The following is a 17,893-nucleotide window of genomic DNA, read 5'->3' on the forward strand; positions in this document are numbered from 1 at the left end:
GGGCTGCTGCGATAACAATGAGATAAACAAGCTGCAGTCTGAACAGCCTGGGGTAGAGAGACGGACGGAGAGAAATAACCCCACAGTTTAATCACAAGCTGAACACATAATTTGTCACTCAATGACAGACCGTCTCTACTGGTTTGCTCTTCCTCGTCTTTGTTGCCTTTTTCTCCCACTCCTCCTCTAGCTTTTCTTCATTTTATCTTTATTATGGTAGCAGTGTGTTTATGTGTGGGATGTCTGACAGATTGGTGTCAGTTTTTCTCTGTAGAGACACAGTCCTGAACTCATGCTCAGCTGCTCTGTCTTGTTACTGTCTCCGATGAGAGTAAATTTCAGAGACATGCTCACTGATTTGGTGCTTGTATTTGATACTGTAGCTGATAAGTGCACTGCTGCAGGATTCAGGCCACATTTTAGGTTCGATAAGGGAAGACTTGCTGTCAGAATTACTCAACTTTTGCTTTAACAATTACACCATAGAGCCAGAATGGCTCTTTATCAGTGATCCTTTTAGCTTTCTAAAGTCTTTTTTCTTTATTTTCACTCTAGTTCACATTCCCAACCTTGACAGGGAATTAGATCAAAGTCGAAAATCTCACATTTGCTAATTTCTTTATTATGTTCAACATCTCTGCAACAAACCCCAACCTTTTGTAAAAAAAAAAAAAAACACCCAGGTACATTTAGACCATTTCAAAAACAAGACATCCATAATTTTTAAGATATTTTGATCTGAATGTTTTGTAGAAGCTCTCCATCCATATCAGTAGTGATGCTTCCTGAGGAAATTCATATCTGGGGCTAATCCTCCATTCTCTGTTCATGAACAGTGTATTTGAATAAAAATTTAGGCCTATTCTTTACAGTTCTCAAGCGGTTAAGAATCACATCACAAAGCAAACGTCAGTTAGTTATATTAAGGTATTCCTTATTTAAACAATGTTCACTTCAGGGGCTCTTCAGTGCTAACTACTCCCAGTGACCTAGTGGATGTTATTGAGAATAACTCATGTATACATTTTGCTAATCAATCAATCTGTCAATTTTTCCGATTAATCAATTAATAATAAGATGGAAAAAAAAGATTTTTACAGAATTAAATCAGGTGAAAGTCAAACTTTTCCACTTGTGGGGTTTTGGATATAAGAGACTAAAACGTTGTTTTTATCTTATGTGCAAGATATTTACATATATATTTTTACAATTTTGTATGTCCCCCCATGCGTGTATGCATGCCTGACAACGTGGGGGCATGCTCCTAATGAGATGACGGATGGCGTTCTGGGGTATCTCCTCCCAAATCTGGACCAGAACATCACTGAGCTCATGGACAGTCCTGGTATTAATAGTCTCTAGATAATAATACATTCTGACTGTGTTAATGGGGGAATAATAATGAACACAGTCAGATAAACACAGATCAAATGAACATTTTGCCAGATAAGACAAAAAAATCACCTTCAGAGCCAGTGGTACTTTGCACACGGCTATGCTGACAGATGGTTGCTGCAGACAGGCTAATGTTAGCCCTGGCTGCTGTTACCCTCGGAGGTCCACTGGTTGCCGCGGTCCTCTCAACTTTTGAATTTCTTTTTAAATTATGCATTAAATCTGTAAATGGGCCATTTAGTGACGCTTAAAAGTATAACGTTCTCGCCTTAAATGATCATGAAACATACTGAATATATACTTATTGAACAACAGGAACAGAAAAGAGAACTTTTAACGTCATACTCCGAGGTCTGTGAGCGCTCCTCTGGAAGCTGCTGCTGCCGCAGTGCATGCTGGGACAGCTGTCAATATCAAGAAAAGACAAGTCTGCTCTGATGCATACTTGGTTAATAGGGAGGTGCGAGAACAACATCGGGGGATTTTGTTGGTTCTCGGTCTGCTGTTCTCGTGAATTGGAAAAGTACTAGGGCGGAGGCTGATGGCGTTTCACAAATACACAAGCACGTGAGAAGGCAAAAGTACACATATTGAGAAACGGCCAGAGTCTCTTTAGATATTTTTCTCTGCATGATTTAAATTGACCCTTTTGAAACAGACCGACATCTTTTCCATCACCCTGGGATGCATTGCTACACATGTTGGTTTAAGAAATGAGAATCAGCTTATTACAACAGTTTGGGTTAAATAACTTGCTGTCAGCTGAAGCATAACTGCCCACACAGTAATTATCCAAAGGGAGGTTTAATGTTTGTACCAATTTGCTTAGTTAAATCTAGGTGGCCATTTTATTTTCATTTTTTTTTCTTTGAGCCAGGTGGTGTTTGACTATTTACTGCTTTTGAGCTTTTTTGTATTTTGTTTCTATTTAAAAAGGTGATAGTAATAATTACATGTTCAAACTGAATAAACCTAACCAACTTAACCTCACTGGATTTTCAAAAATTGAGTATCAAGTAATACTCCTCGAGCTAAGTTTATTTTTCATTAAAAAACTGTTTCATTAACTGCAAAATATCTGTGATTATGAAATTGTCCAAAAATATGGTTAAGAGTCCACCAGCTTCTGGGAAGGTTTGAGAAAAACACTTTAGGTTTGATCACTTCACTTGAGAGGGAAACAGAATCAAAACAAATTACTTAAAAAAGCCTGAGCTGATAAAGATGTTTGGCTCAGTTTTACAACTACAAGTATCTTTTTCAAAATCTTAAACACCAGCAGGATATTTTCAGTGAAAGGCTGCTCAAGATCCGGCTTGAGACAGGCCACTGCAGAAGATCGTTTCATATACACCAACCTGTTTAAACAACACTTTGAGTAACAACATTATTTAATTTCTATTTAGGATCAATAAAGCACTTAAAAAGAAAATTGTAGTTGACCAATATTCAATACTTGAAGAAACATCAAAATGAAAACTGCCTTACTGGGTCAGATGGGGGGCGTTTCTGACTCATCCTGATACGTAGCTGGTTTCTGGTCCAGTCATGGTTCTGTCTACACGAGGCCAAGGAGATACTAGCATTGATTTCTTAAAGCTTTCTCATCTCTGGAGCTTCCTGGCCCTGAACTCTTTATGGAAATGGGTGGAAAAAAATGGAGCACAAGTGCAAAGTTTGAAGGAAAAACTAAAAATTACATGCAGCCGCTTTTCCAGAACAAAAAAGAAATAATAAAAGGTAACATTTATCGCAAACAGAGCCATTTAACAACTCAATATCAACTAGTCTCTTACATCAACACCTGCTCCATATCTGCTGATTAGCTTCTCTTTGTCCTGTCTCCCATTTATACACCTAATTTTCAGTCACTGTTTGCTGTTTCCTTGTTGATTGTGGGTTGTTTCCACGTCTCTGGCTCGCCACATGAGTTTTTCCAGATGTTAGCTAGTTTTTCGGTTCTCAGTATTTTTGTGTTTAAAATGTTTGCCTCAGTTTTTTCATTAAATCTATAAGAACTCATCTCTGCTTCTGGGTTCTCAAGCAACCTCACCCCACCCCCCTTGTTAACACATTTTAAGTTTAAGACCATAGTTACCCAATATTATGATATAAAACTAATCAATAATCCATTTATTTCTAGATTAAATAAAGAAATGCCATTGCATAGAATAAAAGTTTGTGTACAAGAAAAGTTAGGTACAGCAATAGACTTAAAAAGACAGCCTTAAAGTGACAAAGTGAAAAGACAGACAAGTTAAAGGTCAAGTCAGAGGAATGTAGAGCTCACCTCAGTAATACTGTGGTGACTCAGAGATCAGAACATTGTGAACCTAAATGTTAAAGAAAATGTCAATGTTAAATTCACATAAAAACAACTGCGACTTTGTCAGACAGAAAAAAAAAGATTCCCACAGTGTCAGTAGACCTTTTTTTATTTAACCTTCCAAAACATTCACTCAACTGAGAAGTACTTTTATGCCAACGTGATGCATAAGTTAAAGTCTAGTGGCCTTAATTATATTAAACCTCCTTCAGTTGAGATATCTGGATTAAACATTCCAGCTCTAGTGTTCTGTTTGGCCCAATTAGTCCGTTTATGGGTCATTTTGTTTACACTCTCAGTCTGTTGTGTTGGCGACTAAATTAAGGGCTGTGGATACAAAGAACATCATGTCTTATATTTGTCCTGAATCTCCATTCAGCCCAACACACTTTATCGTTCCCTCACTGCAAATTGAACTTTTTTTTTATTTCAGTATAAAGATATAACCTGACCTGTCATTGATTCTTTTTCAGACTGTTTGCATAAATTAGAGTCCCTGACTGAAGATCTGAAAGACGAGGACCTTAACTAAGCTAAATATTGATAAATCCATGGCGCTGACTGCCGGGCCTGAAGCCAACATAACGTCATGGATTTTCTTCAAAGCAAGCCCACTTTATATGTATGGTAACCGTAAGTTAAATTTCATCATTTCTGTGATTCCTTCAAAGCATATGAAGACCCACAAGAAGATTCTGGATAAAGTTGGATGAATTATGAGACTTGCTGTACAATTTCTCAGTCATCTGGGCCATGGCAACCACCAAACAGACTTTTGCCTATTCTTTTGAAGACATTTTGACATTTATCAAGAGTCTGTGGCAGATCTGTGGGCTCACAAGAGCAACCTGTACTTGGAGAGCAGATGTAACATGGAGCATCATCCTCCGAAGCATATTCCAATTTAGATGGAAATGAAACACCCACTTGTCATTCTTCTGGGTTGATTGAGTCTCTCTTTGTTTATGGGTTTTGTGGTTGACCATTTGAATCATGATTCAAAGAGCCCAAACTTTGGAAAGAGTGGAAATCAGTTAACTCTATTTTAAAACAATTTCCTTATTTACAAGGTGATGCAGCTGCTCCTAGTATTAATCTGTGCTTTTAATTTCCTAAAAAGACTTTCAAAACAAGTTATTTATGTAGTAATCTTTTGTAAAAGAATTATTCATATATTTCGACCACTGGTTTTGTTTTTTGATGGACTCGTGCTTTTGGTTGAACTACGTTAAAACAGAAAAACAGGAAAAAAAAAATATTGCACTTGTAGTCTGCATTGTTCATACGGTTTACTTTTGCAACCGTAACAATGACAGAAACTGTGTTCTATCAGATGTTATGTGCATATAACAGCTTTGAAACATGTCTCACATTTAAAAGTTGTCTGAATGAGTGACTTAGTCCTACAAAGCTACTTACTGTAAGAGGGAAACTTTAATATCAATGAGAGTAGCATCCATTTTAAATAGCGAAGTTTGTAACAAATCCTGCTGCAATTACTTTTTGACTAAAAATTCCAACTTTTCTCAAAGGTAAGAAATTTACGTGACACCAACTGCAGGTAGCTCAGCCGACCCATAAGTGTAAGCCATTCAAATCTGAGCTCCGCAGAGCTGCGCCACGATACCTGAGGCATTTTGCCTGATTAGCAAACATTAAGGCAAATAAAACAGGCTGTTTTTCCCCCCACATCAAGTTTGTAAAGTTTTTTGCAGTAACACGCATTAAAGAGCCCACGTGTTGCTCTTGTCACAACAGACACGGATCGGTTTTTCTTGAACTTGCATTTATTGCATCTCCTTTCATGCCGTGACAACTCATTATTCGCTTGCCATGAAGAAAGGTTCTTGCTGCATGTGTATCATGCTTTACAGTTTAGCTTCATAGCATAGCATTGATCAATTATACCTTAGATACACAAAGGTATGAACATTGGTTCCCAGTCAAAACATGGAAGCGATACATATATAAAATACACATTTAAATTAACCCAATCTTATGTTCTATCATGCATAAATATATTCATTTAAAGTTTTTTTCAAAATTATTTAACAACGTAAAATTATGAATTAATCATTTTTAACATGAATTCAACAGCACTTACACCACGAGTTCCACAGTCTGGAGGAAGGATAATGGAGAATCATCTTGGCTGAGTAAAATTATGTCCAACCCCTTCTAGATGAACAAAAATAGGTGACTGAACATTGTACATAAACAACAGCAGGGTGAAGATGAAGCTTGTTTAAATCAAATGTATAACCAGGTTGCCTATCAATATTTAAAGCCCCTGCCAGCAAGTTGCCTTCGATAGGGTTCGTTATCATACGTGTTCATAATTGATGACATCCTAATGCAAAATCGTGGTTATGTTGCTGCAGTGCACTCCTGCAGGGAAGAATGTTTAACTTCGGGACAAATCGAGATCATCAGTTGATCGCTTGCTGACAAGCTTACATGACTGATTGTCAGCTGGCGTCCTGTCAATTGAAACTCCGAAGATAAATGGAGCCGTCGTTAGCACCATGAGCAGATAGAACTAAACCAGGACATTACAAATAAGAAACTAAAGGCTTAAAATTTTGACTGCATGAGAAACCAAAGTAGAAAACAGAGTTACCACAAAAAACTTTCACAATGAATAAAGGCGAATGCTATTTTAGTATTGAGTCTTTAAATATTAACATAAAACTAAAGTACAATCCAAGTTTCTTGAGTGCTCTGTAGCATTTTTCCCCAAAGTGTAATGATCTGTCCCTAACTGGTGGTTTTATTCTTTTTTGGCAGACATCTAGTCACACAGTAACTGTTTCAGGAGCTCCAAAAGGATTTTTCTCAGAATGCTGATAAAAATTAGGCTTAATCATGTTGAAGAGGGTTTTAGTGGTTTGATTGGAATTCCATTGGCCATGTAGAAAGAAAGCAGCAACACCCAGTTTTCCTGGGTTAATGCATATGATTTAATAATATAAAAATCTGGAAAAGTCTACTTTTGACATAGACCACCAACTGCTGTTTAGAAGCTTAGATCCAACAACTTCTGCTCAAATCTACTTTTTATGTTAGTTTAAGGTTAAAATCCTTGTCAGAAGGTTTGCCAAAAAAGGCCAAAATAAGCTCAGTTTGGCCTGGAAAGGCTATTTTTGCCATAGACCCCCACCTATAAGCTGATTTGAAGCTTGGGTTCAAAACTTTTTGCTTTTTCAAATCTACTTTAGATTCTTGACTGACAGACAGTTTTTACTAAACTTTAATCACATGAATCAAGTGTTGTAAAGCAGGAAAACACATAAAAGCTTGAGGACAGTGCACCTTCACCACCAGGATTAAAAGAAAACACTGAAGTAGAGGTAAATCTTTAAGTTCGTGAAATGTATCGTGCAATTTTAGATGATTTTAAGTTCTATTAATTTGTAAGTGTCTGCAAGGGTTAGAAATGCTAAAGTATTTCGAATTAGTTTGTTAAAACTTGTGTTATTTTTCCACTGATTAATCTTTCATCCTGATTACACCCTCGTGTATTTTATTCACAGTATTTATCTAATAAAACAAAAGTTTGTTAAGAACTGAATGTTTTCCAGAGTTTGAAGAGTAAACTTTTACTAGCTCCAAATGTGATATTCTACTTATTCTACCTTAAACCCCAGATTTAAAGAGAGAACAGCCTGTACTGGTCATTTTTAACAGAAACTTCAATCTGTGCAGACCCCTCAGGGTTCCCTTTAGCCTCCCTATTACCTCTTAATTCCAACTGACTCTGGTTGGAGAGTTTTTTTTTTTTTTTAAGTTTATACTGGTCCCATATTATAACTTTATAACTGAGTTATGACTTTTTTCAACAGCACCAAACCGCATGTTCTAGCTTGTTATTGTTTTAGACAACACCACATTAACATTTTAATTAATTTCCTTACATGGGAGCTATGAGGCTACTCGAGAAAATGGTTTTTAATCAAGTTTTTTTAAAAGAACAATGAAAGCTGATGGATTCAGCTCCCCTGTGAATCAATGAACTGATATTTAGCCGAATAACCTTCGTTTCTGATTTGACCAAGTAACTGTTTGACTGTATTATTTTTTAACATCCAGGTTTGTTCACAGAACCAACATGTTTATCATCGTTCCACAAAGATTAAGGCCCCTTTATACAGGGAGATGAGATTAGGTGAAACCACAAGGGTATTTTGTCATTAAGACTGTGTATCAAAATGTATCTGGTGTTTTGTAAAACTATGAATTATTATTTTTGAAACTGCCTCCCACCAAGAGGTTTCAGTGTATAAAGTGGCGCCTCCAGAAATATTTCATAAGGGTGGCCAGATTGGGCCATTTAAAATCTCGGGATGACTCACTGAAACTAAAAGCCATAATTTCAGGGTTTGAATCTACTATTGTGGTAAACCTGCCTATAGAAATCTTAAGACTTAAGTAAACACCTACTCATATCTTGGTTTATTCTGTGATTTTTTTCATGTTACTTCACTGGCTGTGCATAATGGAATGAAATGCTATACTCTTTCAACTACGATTTACAATGGCTAGTAGGGTGGCCAGGGCATTGCACATGGTGGCGCTGGTGGTGCCACAGAGTGTATATATGCCAGCAGTGTCCTTTTCAGTCCCCATTTGTAGTTCGCATACACCTCTTTGTCGCTCATGCTACTATATTTACCTCGCAGGAGCTTTCTGTGCGTTCTCGGTATACTTGTCCAAGGCTTTGGTGTAATTCTGTGGCTTTGCCACATCCCCAACTATGGGCTTGGCATATGTACTACGGTTATTTCAGTGGTGCTGTGCGCACTTGTGTGGATGCAAATCATTTCTAAGTTGTTAATGAAAAGGATGCCTTGTTTGTCTTCATGTGGGCTAGGCCTAACAGCCGGGGATTAACCAGAATGCTCCATATCAATGAGATTCCTAAGGCAAGATAGTACCCCTTACTGGCCTGCTTGGGGTATTCCTGTTCCTCAAAGCATGGTTAGGCTTCGGTATATCACAAAATGAATTTCCTGTTGTCCAACACCCAAGTCTTGTGGTGGGTTCACCTTGAATCTGGTTTTGTTCCAGAGCTACAGATTAACATGTTATCTCCAAGTATAGGCCTGCAACATGAGTGATGTATCACAAAGTAAAGAGACAGACACATTTCTAGCAACACCACATTTTCAATTTTCAGGATTCCAGCAACACAAGAGCAATGCAACATGATTATCTGTGGCGTGAAAAAAGTTGTAACGTTAACTAGATCGACTAGATTTGGTTGTGATGTAGAGTGACGGAGTCGAGCAGAAGCAAAGCTTTTGTCAATTAAAATGGAAAATGGAGGTAATAATGTGACAAAGGATAACATAAGGAATGTCCTTAAAAGCCTTGTAGGTAGCTTTTGTTAAAAACATTTAATGTAACCCGTAAAATGACTGTTTAATCATTCATTTCAGCGCAGATCCTGGCCAGCCACAGCCTCTTCCTGGCTTTGGTGCTCTCTGCCCTAAGGACTGCTCCCATGTACAACTGTTGTATATCCATCTAACACTCCCTTAGCCCCAGAGCAGGGCATAACCGGCGTTCTCAAGTGCAGGTCCGCCATTTTGAGCTAGAACTCGCAAGCAGCAGATTCTATGACATAATGGAGCCTGTCCCCCACCAAAACATGGTGATTCTGTGAATGGAATTGGAATCTGTGTGAAAGCACTATTAGAAACTTCCCCACATCATGATGCCTCCCCCACCAAGCTTCCCTAAGACTGGTGAGTCTTCAGGTTTTGGAGTTCAGAGAACTTGTCTGCAGCCCATGAACTCTGTTTAAACCTACCAGGATGATCTTTGGTTTATATAGGGATCTAAACTCCTACAGTCCTCACAGGTAACTGTAGACCTTCCTTGATTCTTATCTTGACAATTTACAATCCAGCAGAGTGTACATTTCCATTTACCTCTTTCTGGTTCTGGTTTAAAGCTTTTGAATCATTTTAGCCAAATAGTCAATTGCTGTCTGCACCCCTCTGTGCTTTGCTTTATCTAAACCATCATTTAATTTTAACAAGCAGGAACAACATCTGTTGCCTTTGCAGTAAAAAATGTGTCACATAATAACGACATAACTCATTCACTTATTTAAATTAAAGATCGAATCAAAAACAGAAGCATGCATGCACTGATGGTCTAGTGAAGGATTTATATTAAAATGCTAAAATCTCTACCAAAATAACTGAACTCTTATGATGAACTGTTGTCACTGAATGCAAGTTAAGGATTAAATGACTCTGCTAAGGGTAAGGGACGATAATAATTTCTTGAAAAATTAAGATTGAGGATAATTATTGTGAATTGCAAACAACAGATGAACAAAACCCTTTTTCCATGCCGTGTAATAAAGAGGTAAAAAAGGCAAAGAGGTAGCACACTACATTAGAAGTGGTGAGCTGAGGTGAACTGAAGAAGTATAGACTACAAATTAAGCCGCACGAAGGGAGTCGGATCACAGCAGGAAGAGGAGAGGAAGATGGAGAGGAGATTGTGAGTTCAGTTGCGTAAATGAGACAAAGGAGGAAGAGGCATATCAATGACAGTCCTAACAAGGTGTTCCAAGCCGTTATAAGAGTCCTGAAGGTTTAACAGACCTGGAAACTGTGAATTAACTACTGAAATGATTGGAGATCCATATGGAGTCAATATTGGGAAATTTTAGCTGAAACAGAGATTAATGTCAAAGACAATTAATAGTATTTTGGAAGAAAATTGGGTGGCATGCAAACCTGTTATAGTTTCCTGCAAATAAAGGAAGATGTTCTGTAGCTTGTTTCATTTAGTTTTTTTTTCCAGCAGCAGAATTAGAGACTTCAGCGATACAGCACACATTTTTAGATTAAGCCACACAGGTCACTGGCTGATTGTTTCAGGGAAGAACATCATAATCTTTCTCTACAGGAGATGTTTTGCAAATCCTGGGAAACTGAACGTGCTTTTCTGTGCAGACTGCTTACATTTTTTTTCCCGATTCATCACGTCTTCCTAATAAATCAAATATGTCAAATCTCAGTTTATACCTCAGATACTTTATATCAAAACTGATGGGGCATCATCATTTCAGGCAGTGGTCATTAGTAACAAGCAGTCACTCGGGTTCTTTTAAGTCTAATACATTAAAATCCCTGAATATTTGACAAACAAGTTCTTTTACCTTCAACCTTCAGTCTCAACCATCTACCATCCAGTTGGCAGTCTTGCCCTCCCCCCGCCCTTCCTCTTACTCACCCGGCCCGTCTGCCTTTGGGCTTCTTCATTTTTCAGCCTCTTAACAGACATCAGTTCCCAGTGGTGGTAGCATAATGCTATGGGGATCATTTAAAAAGTGTAAACAAGGGGCACAGAAGCTGCTCAGAGCAGATGAAGATGAGTGGAGCTAAATTCGTAGCAACTGTGAAAAAACCCCTGTCAGAAGCTGCAGTAGATCAGTAGAATATTATAGCCAAAGCTTTAAAGGAAAAGTCTGGTCATATTAAGAATTCAAACTTATGAAAGTACTTTAAATAAAATGTATACATCCTGTTCAATAAATTATAAGTTTTTTTAATTTAGAGTAATTTTTATTTTTTCAATAATTGTTGTTGATTGCATAGGCGTAACTTCCTTAAGGACTGGTGTGGACATGTCCCCACCAATCTTGACCGGTAGGGGGACAGTCCCCACCAATATTTTGTACACGTATTTTTCTTTCGGTGCTGTGTATATCTGATTAAAACCCCATTCATGCCGCTCCTCAGAAAGAAAATAAAAAAAGTTCTCCCCGCTGCTCACCGTCCACAAACCCCGACAAAAAAACTCAGAAAAAAAGAATCTGTTGCCTCTCGCTTTCTCCCCATCACCCCCCTCCGCCCTCTCCCCATAACACCTGTCGCTTCCCTCCAAAAATGCTAACCCATTCAGGGACAGCAGTGGACTCAGACTTGCAGGTGAGAGGGACTTGTGGAAATATTAAGACATAATTTTAGTCAGGATAGACTTAAAGTATTAAAAGAATAGAGAATAGTGTAAAAATAAGTTAATACCGTATTTAAAATATAACTGAACCGTTGGAAAAAAAACTCAAACTACTCTTTTCCGGCCCTGTTATGTCAGCTACACTACAGTCCTGCAACGGGTCGGGTACCCGCGAAAAATACATAAAAAAAAAAATAAACGGGTCGGGCGTATATTTTTTTAGTGCGGGCGGGTAGTTGGTGATTTTTTTTTATGCGTGTGTGTTGTTATGGACATCAGAAATGTTATAATAATCAGGCACTGGGTGCAGCGCAGCGTACAATAGCCTATGATGTGTTAACGGGTCGGGTTGCGGGTTAAATATCAACGGGTCGGGTTCGGTAGTCATCCTAACGGGTTCGGGCAGGTGCGGGTTGGTAAAACTCGACCCATGCAGGTCTCTAAGCTACACTACATTCAGTATCGTTGCCATAGAAACAGACAACAGCGCCAATATATCAGAATTATACTAAAACACACGCAAATAATTTTCCCACATAAAAAACAGGACTTTCAGTCCATTACAGTTTTCCGTTTTAAGAGGGTTGTTTATTTTGCGTTTATTAAGTGATGGCTGTGGTATATTAGCTTTCACTGCTATAAGCTTTCGCAGCAGTGATTGATTAATTTAAACACCTGCTCTACTGATGGTCTATCAGAGTTGGTGTTTAGGTTGAACATAAAGAACACCTTTTATTTGAAGCTTCTTGTAGCTACTGTTTTAATCCCGGCTTTACTTAAAACTTTTTCCTGACCTTGTTATATAGTTGTCATAGTGTTGCCATTCAGTAGCAAGCACTGCGCCCCTTTTTCTTTTATATGTACACGTACATTTAAGATTTAGCGTGTTAAGTTGGCAACTCATGAGCAAGCTGCTTTTTGCAATCTAGCAGGAAGGTAAGGATAGGATCTTGCAGGTGTGACGTCACTCTGCAGGGGGTCCAAAGATAAAAGATTTAGACAATTTTGGCATTGGAATTTCAGATTTAAGGGAGTCAGAAAGTTCACTTAGTAAAAGTGCAAATAATAAATCTGATTACCGATTATTTTTAAGCTGGTTGAACATACTGCGACAGACTGGTGACCTGTCCAGGGTGATCCCACCTCTCACCCAGAACGTGGCTAGAGATATGCACCAGCACCTCCTGATCCCACTGAGGGATAAGGTTAAAGAAAATGGATGGTTGAACATAGTCCGCTCTCCCAGATTCTATCAAATCAGTATTGATACCCTCAGGGGCGGATTTAGGAAATTTGGGGCCCTAGGCAAAGACAGGCAGTGGGTCCCCTGAGAAGAAAACCCATAAAACAGACCCATTCTACAGATAGAGAAATGTTAATAGAATAGACATCCATTATTTGTTCTAGGTTTTATCCCTCTCTTCTTGTCCCTTTTTCCTCTCTATTTATCAGCGTTCTGATGGCATTTTAGCCAAAGGATTTTTATCAAAAACATAATTAATGTGCACAAATAAGGAATAGTTGTATTCCTTTACCATCAGGCAATACTAGGCAACTGCCTAGTATTGCCTGATGGTAAATCCCCCCCTGGATACCCTGCTGGTGGATGTTCTTGACAGGAAGACGGAGTTGCTTAATCATATTCTGCTTAAGGCCCCATAAGATCTTGTCCGAGTCCTGGTTTAAAAGTAAATTAATTTTAAAAAGTGACCAAAAATTGACCGCCAATAAATGTTCTACAAAATTGATATATTTATTTGATTTCTTTGATTTGTACTGCCTGTTTAGATTTATGTGATATTTTTTGCACAAAATATATAAAGGAATATTCTAACAGTTATGTTTTCAACTGTAAGCATTAAATTGATAAATGTTATTCACATTTTTTTTTGGCTTTATCCTTTCCAGCAAAAAAAAAAAGGGGGTCGCGCAGGTAGCTCCCTTTCCTTATGAGCCGTCCCCACCAACTTTCAACACAAAGTTACACCCTTGGTTGATTGCAGATGTGTCTAGTAGTTCCCATTGATTTTGCTTGTAAAGCGGGGAGAATGGCGCTAGGCTTACCGCACCGTGATGTCACTGCTGGAAGAAGGCAGGAGGGAGGGGTTACTATATTTTGGCAAAAATGGCCGCTCCCAGACTCAATGATCGCGGCGAAAATGATAACTTTTAGTTTTTTTACTAATTAACACTAAATTCATTAAATCACTACAAATTTATTGGTTTAAGGTATAGATAATAATCCACTGAATATTCCTTGCTGACCAGAATTTTCCTTTTATGGAAAAGAGAGTTAAGTTTGAAGTGTCTGGATGTATTTAAAGTCAGTGTTAAACACCCTTAAAGTCTCAGTTTGACACATGTACGCAAAATCTGGGCAAAAATGAGATGAGTGGACAGAACCACTGGATCTGTTACTTTTTGATTTGGCTTTTCCTCCACAACATGTAGAAGTGGAAAACTCAGCCTTATCCAACAATAAGTTGGATAAGGCAAATTTTTTTTATTTTTTTTATATTTTTTATTTTTTTTACAATTTGTTGATGGTGATATTTATGGGTTAATCTTAAGATGTCTCTTAATGGTAACATTTGTGAATGCAACTGCCAATTGTGCCCTGCCGGCCTACCTAATAATTTTCCTGGCTGCCTTGGGTGGTTGATTGATTAATTGATTGATTGACTTTATTGATCTCACAGTGGAGAAATTAACTTTTTAGAAATTCGTCGCGTTAATAAATGGTTTCCCCTCATTCATTCTGGAAGATGAAGTGAATCATCTTTAGTGTGTTGATTTTTCGTCCTAAGAGAATTCTACCATTTTGAGGCACCACAGTACGTGATGGTAAAAATGACTGATTTTGACCTTGTGGATGTGTCCATCATAAACCAGGCTTTAATCTAACTGGGCGAAACTGGAGCTCCTCTGCGAAGAGGAATTGGTTTCAGTTTTTTCAAAAACATGGTGGTTTGGTTTCAGCTGTTGGTGCAACTAAACTTAGAGGAATGTGGTACAAAATCACATGGACTGGTTTGTAAGTGAAATATTTTCCTAAAAATATTACCGGTGTTCGGTAGGATGAACAACCATTTGTCTAAGGGCTACTAGTGGCCCCGGGACAGCCTTTTGGAACCCTATATCCAACACCAATCTGAGCTAGAGATGGCCATAAACCCTCAGAAAGTCCCCATTTTTAAACCATCTGCACAATCACTGATCTCCAGTCATGCTGCGCCCCGTCATTAAGGTGATCCTGGAATGATTCATGTTTTCTATTATGCATTGATGATTAATCTGTCAGAGTCCCTGTTCTAACATTTATCTCAACTGTCACTTTTCATTTGTGTGTAATTCACACAACGCTGTCATGAATATGTCTAAATGTGTCACAGTGATGGGGATTAATTCCTATTTCCATGTAAAGCTGCAAACCGTTACCTCACCGTGGTTCAGGAGAGAGCAGCCCTTCGTACCACAGAGATAATAATCCTCAAATCAGCTCAGGGGAGTGTGGAGGAAAGACAAATTGTACTTTCTGTACCAGTTGGGCAGTTTGAGGATATTTCTGAAAGCCAGAGATTTGAAGGATGTCCGCCTAATATACTTTTCCACATATTACTAACCGAGGAGCTTCAGACATTTCTCTGCAGTTACTTTAGAGTCCAAACAGTTTAGGGCAGCTCTGTGATGGAGATCTGGGGGTTTACATGGGTTGGGGAAGTCTTTTGGATTCAAAGAGACACTTTAAAACAGAATTTTTGCAAATTGGCATGTATGGCAGTGGAAGCATCATGCTGTAGGCATGTTTTGCTGACAGCAAGGCTAACTAAAAAGGCCAAAAGAGAGGGAGTTTGGGCCTAAATTTAAGTAGTTTAGGGAGGATGCACCTAAAGTTAACTGTTTTTTTTTAATGATTTTAATGGCTTTAATTTTCTAAGAAAAGAAACTAAGAAAAATTAAGAGAACCATTAAACAAAAAACAAACAAACCTTGCCTAAATTTTAGTTACAGATAACTTCAGATTTATCATAAACCAAAGACGTAATGTGAAAACCACACACACTGCAGTTAGAATGAGGTTTTGTGTGTGAAACAAATATTTGGAGCAAACAAATACAATACTTTTATTTTGGAAGGTTCTAATACAAGAAGGTCACATTGAAAACAATGTTTCTGAGACCAAAGCCTCATCATCTTTTTGTCTCTAGCCTCAGCATTTAGAGTTAAATTACATAATCAAAATAGGGCCAAAACCATTTCTTAAAATAGAGATTAGGAAAAACCTCAAAAGATTTAAACCCTTTAATCAGTTTGGTTGATGGTCTGAATGCTCATTTATTTTAAAGTGGTTTCATTAGTGAAAAGGATTAGAGTTAGTGCTTTTCTGCGGGATTCTTGTAATTAAAAATCCGTAGTAAACAAACCTCCAAGTCATTATCACCCTGACTACTTTATTTAGAGATAAAGGGTTAGGTGTTAAAAAGGACAAGATATATACAAACCATTAATTTGGAATTTTATTTGCTTTAGCATGTTTTAAATCAAACCTAATTTATTTTTGGGCTAACACATGTTGCTATTGTACCGCAAATGCTAATACTAATGCTAGCAAATTACCAAAGGGCATCTATGTTAACCTCATCATCAACAAACCTTTAAACGAACTGATGATAAAAACAGTGCCAACCCACATCTGCCTTCTAATCCTCTTTTCTTTTTTTAATTTGGCACCAATGATAAAACAAGTTTTATCATGGAGCTACTATATCTAGCGTTGTCTGAGCTCCATCTCATGTGACTTAAACTAAGTACTCCTATTGGAGCAGATCCTTTCATGTTAATGTTGGCATCATAAAAAACACTAAATATTTAGATAGAACCTGCGAAATAGAAACACTTTGACATCCTGATTTAGGCATCCAAAACAAACACATTATTCTCCAATCTAAATGACTTAGAGGACAGAGGAGACACAAAGTGTAATACCTCTGTGTGGTAATTACAGGGTAATAAGAAAAGTACTTATATATATCCTATGGACCAGAAATGTTCAGCTAAGTTCATTTACTGGAGCAAAAGATGCATTACAGTATGTTTGAAAGGTAAAAACATCAGCTAAGTTTAAACTGCCGGCTTATTTTTAAAAAGGTTACACACAAGTTTATGGACAACAATTAATGCAATTTTAAATTACTGTAACTATTTTTTTTTCCTTTTTGCTAACTGATTAAGTGTGGAAATTACCTCTTACGTTTGACTTAATATCAGGTTTTGGTAACAGGTTGTAACCCTTTTAGTCTGGTTTAGTTCACATTAGCTCTTTGCTCTGGTCAGTTGATTTTTTTGATCTACCCACTTTCTAGTTTGAGTATTTACTGATAGTAAATGTAACATTTTACATTTACACAAAAGTAAATAGCATCGCAACAAATACCATTTGGAATAGAATAGAATAGAATAGAATAGAATAGAATAGAATAGAATAGAATAGAATAGAATATCTCTTTATTGTCCCACAATGGGGAAATTGTGGTGTTACTGCAGCAAATAGTTGCAGTGGAAGTGATCACACAATATGCACCTTAGAAAATTATGCCAAAAAACAGATAGAAAAAAAAAAACAAATTGGCTTCGTATTGTACTGTACAGTGTTTTTACAATATAAATACTCTGTATCGGGAGAATAAAAAAATAAATAACAGCTGTGGACATTTTTACAGTAATGGATATGTGAAAAATAGCAACACCAGAGATGTGAAGAAAAAAAATGACAGCAGCATGTTTTTTAACTGACTAAGATAGGAAATGGGCAAAAATCAGCATAAGCATGGTTATAGAGTCTTCCAGCTGCTGGGAGGATGGACCTGTGATAATGATCCCTGGTGCATTTAGGGTGCTGCAGTCTGTCACTGAAGGAGCTTTCCATTTCAGCAACAGCTTTATGCAAGGAGTGGGAGACATTATCCAACAGAGATGTTATTTTAGGTAGGACAGAGTCCACTCTGACCTTTCTTGTAGAGAGCTTCAGTGTTTTGAGTCCAGTCCAGTTTGTTGTTCAGGTGAACACCCAGCGTTATGGTTCTCCACTTTTGGACTTTGAGTTTTGAGTTTTCAGGTATCAAAGTAATTCTGCTTTGTTGATCCTTGGTTTTTCAGTTAGGCTTGGATTTATGTTGTTCTGTTTTTACTGTT

The sequence above is a fragment of the Cyprinodon tularosa genome, unplaced genomic scaffold (genome assembly GCF_016077235.1).
Source record: "Cyprinodon tularosa strain WSP-4 unplaced genomic scaffold, ASM1607723v1 ctg369, whole genome shotgun sequence".
Lineage (NCBI taxonomy): Eukaryota > Metazoa > Chordata > Actinopteri > Cyprinodontiformes > Cyprinodontidae > Cyprinodon > Cyprinodon tularosa.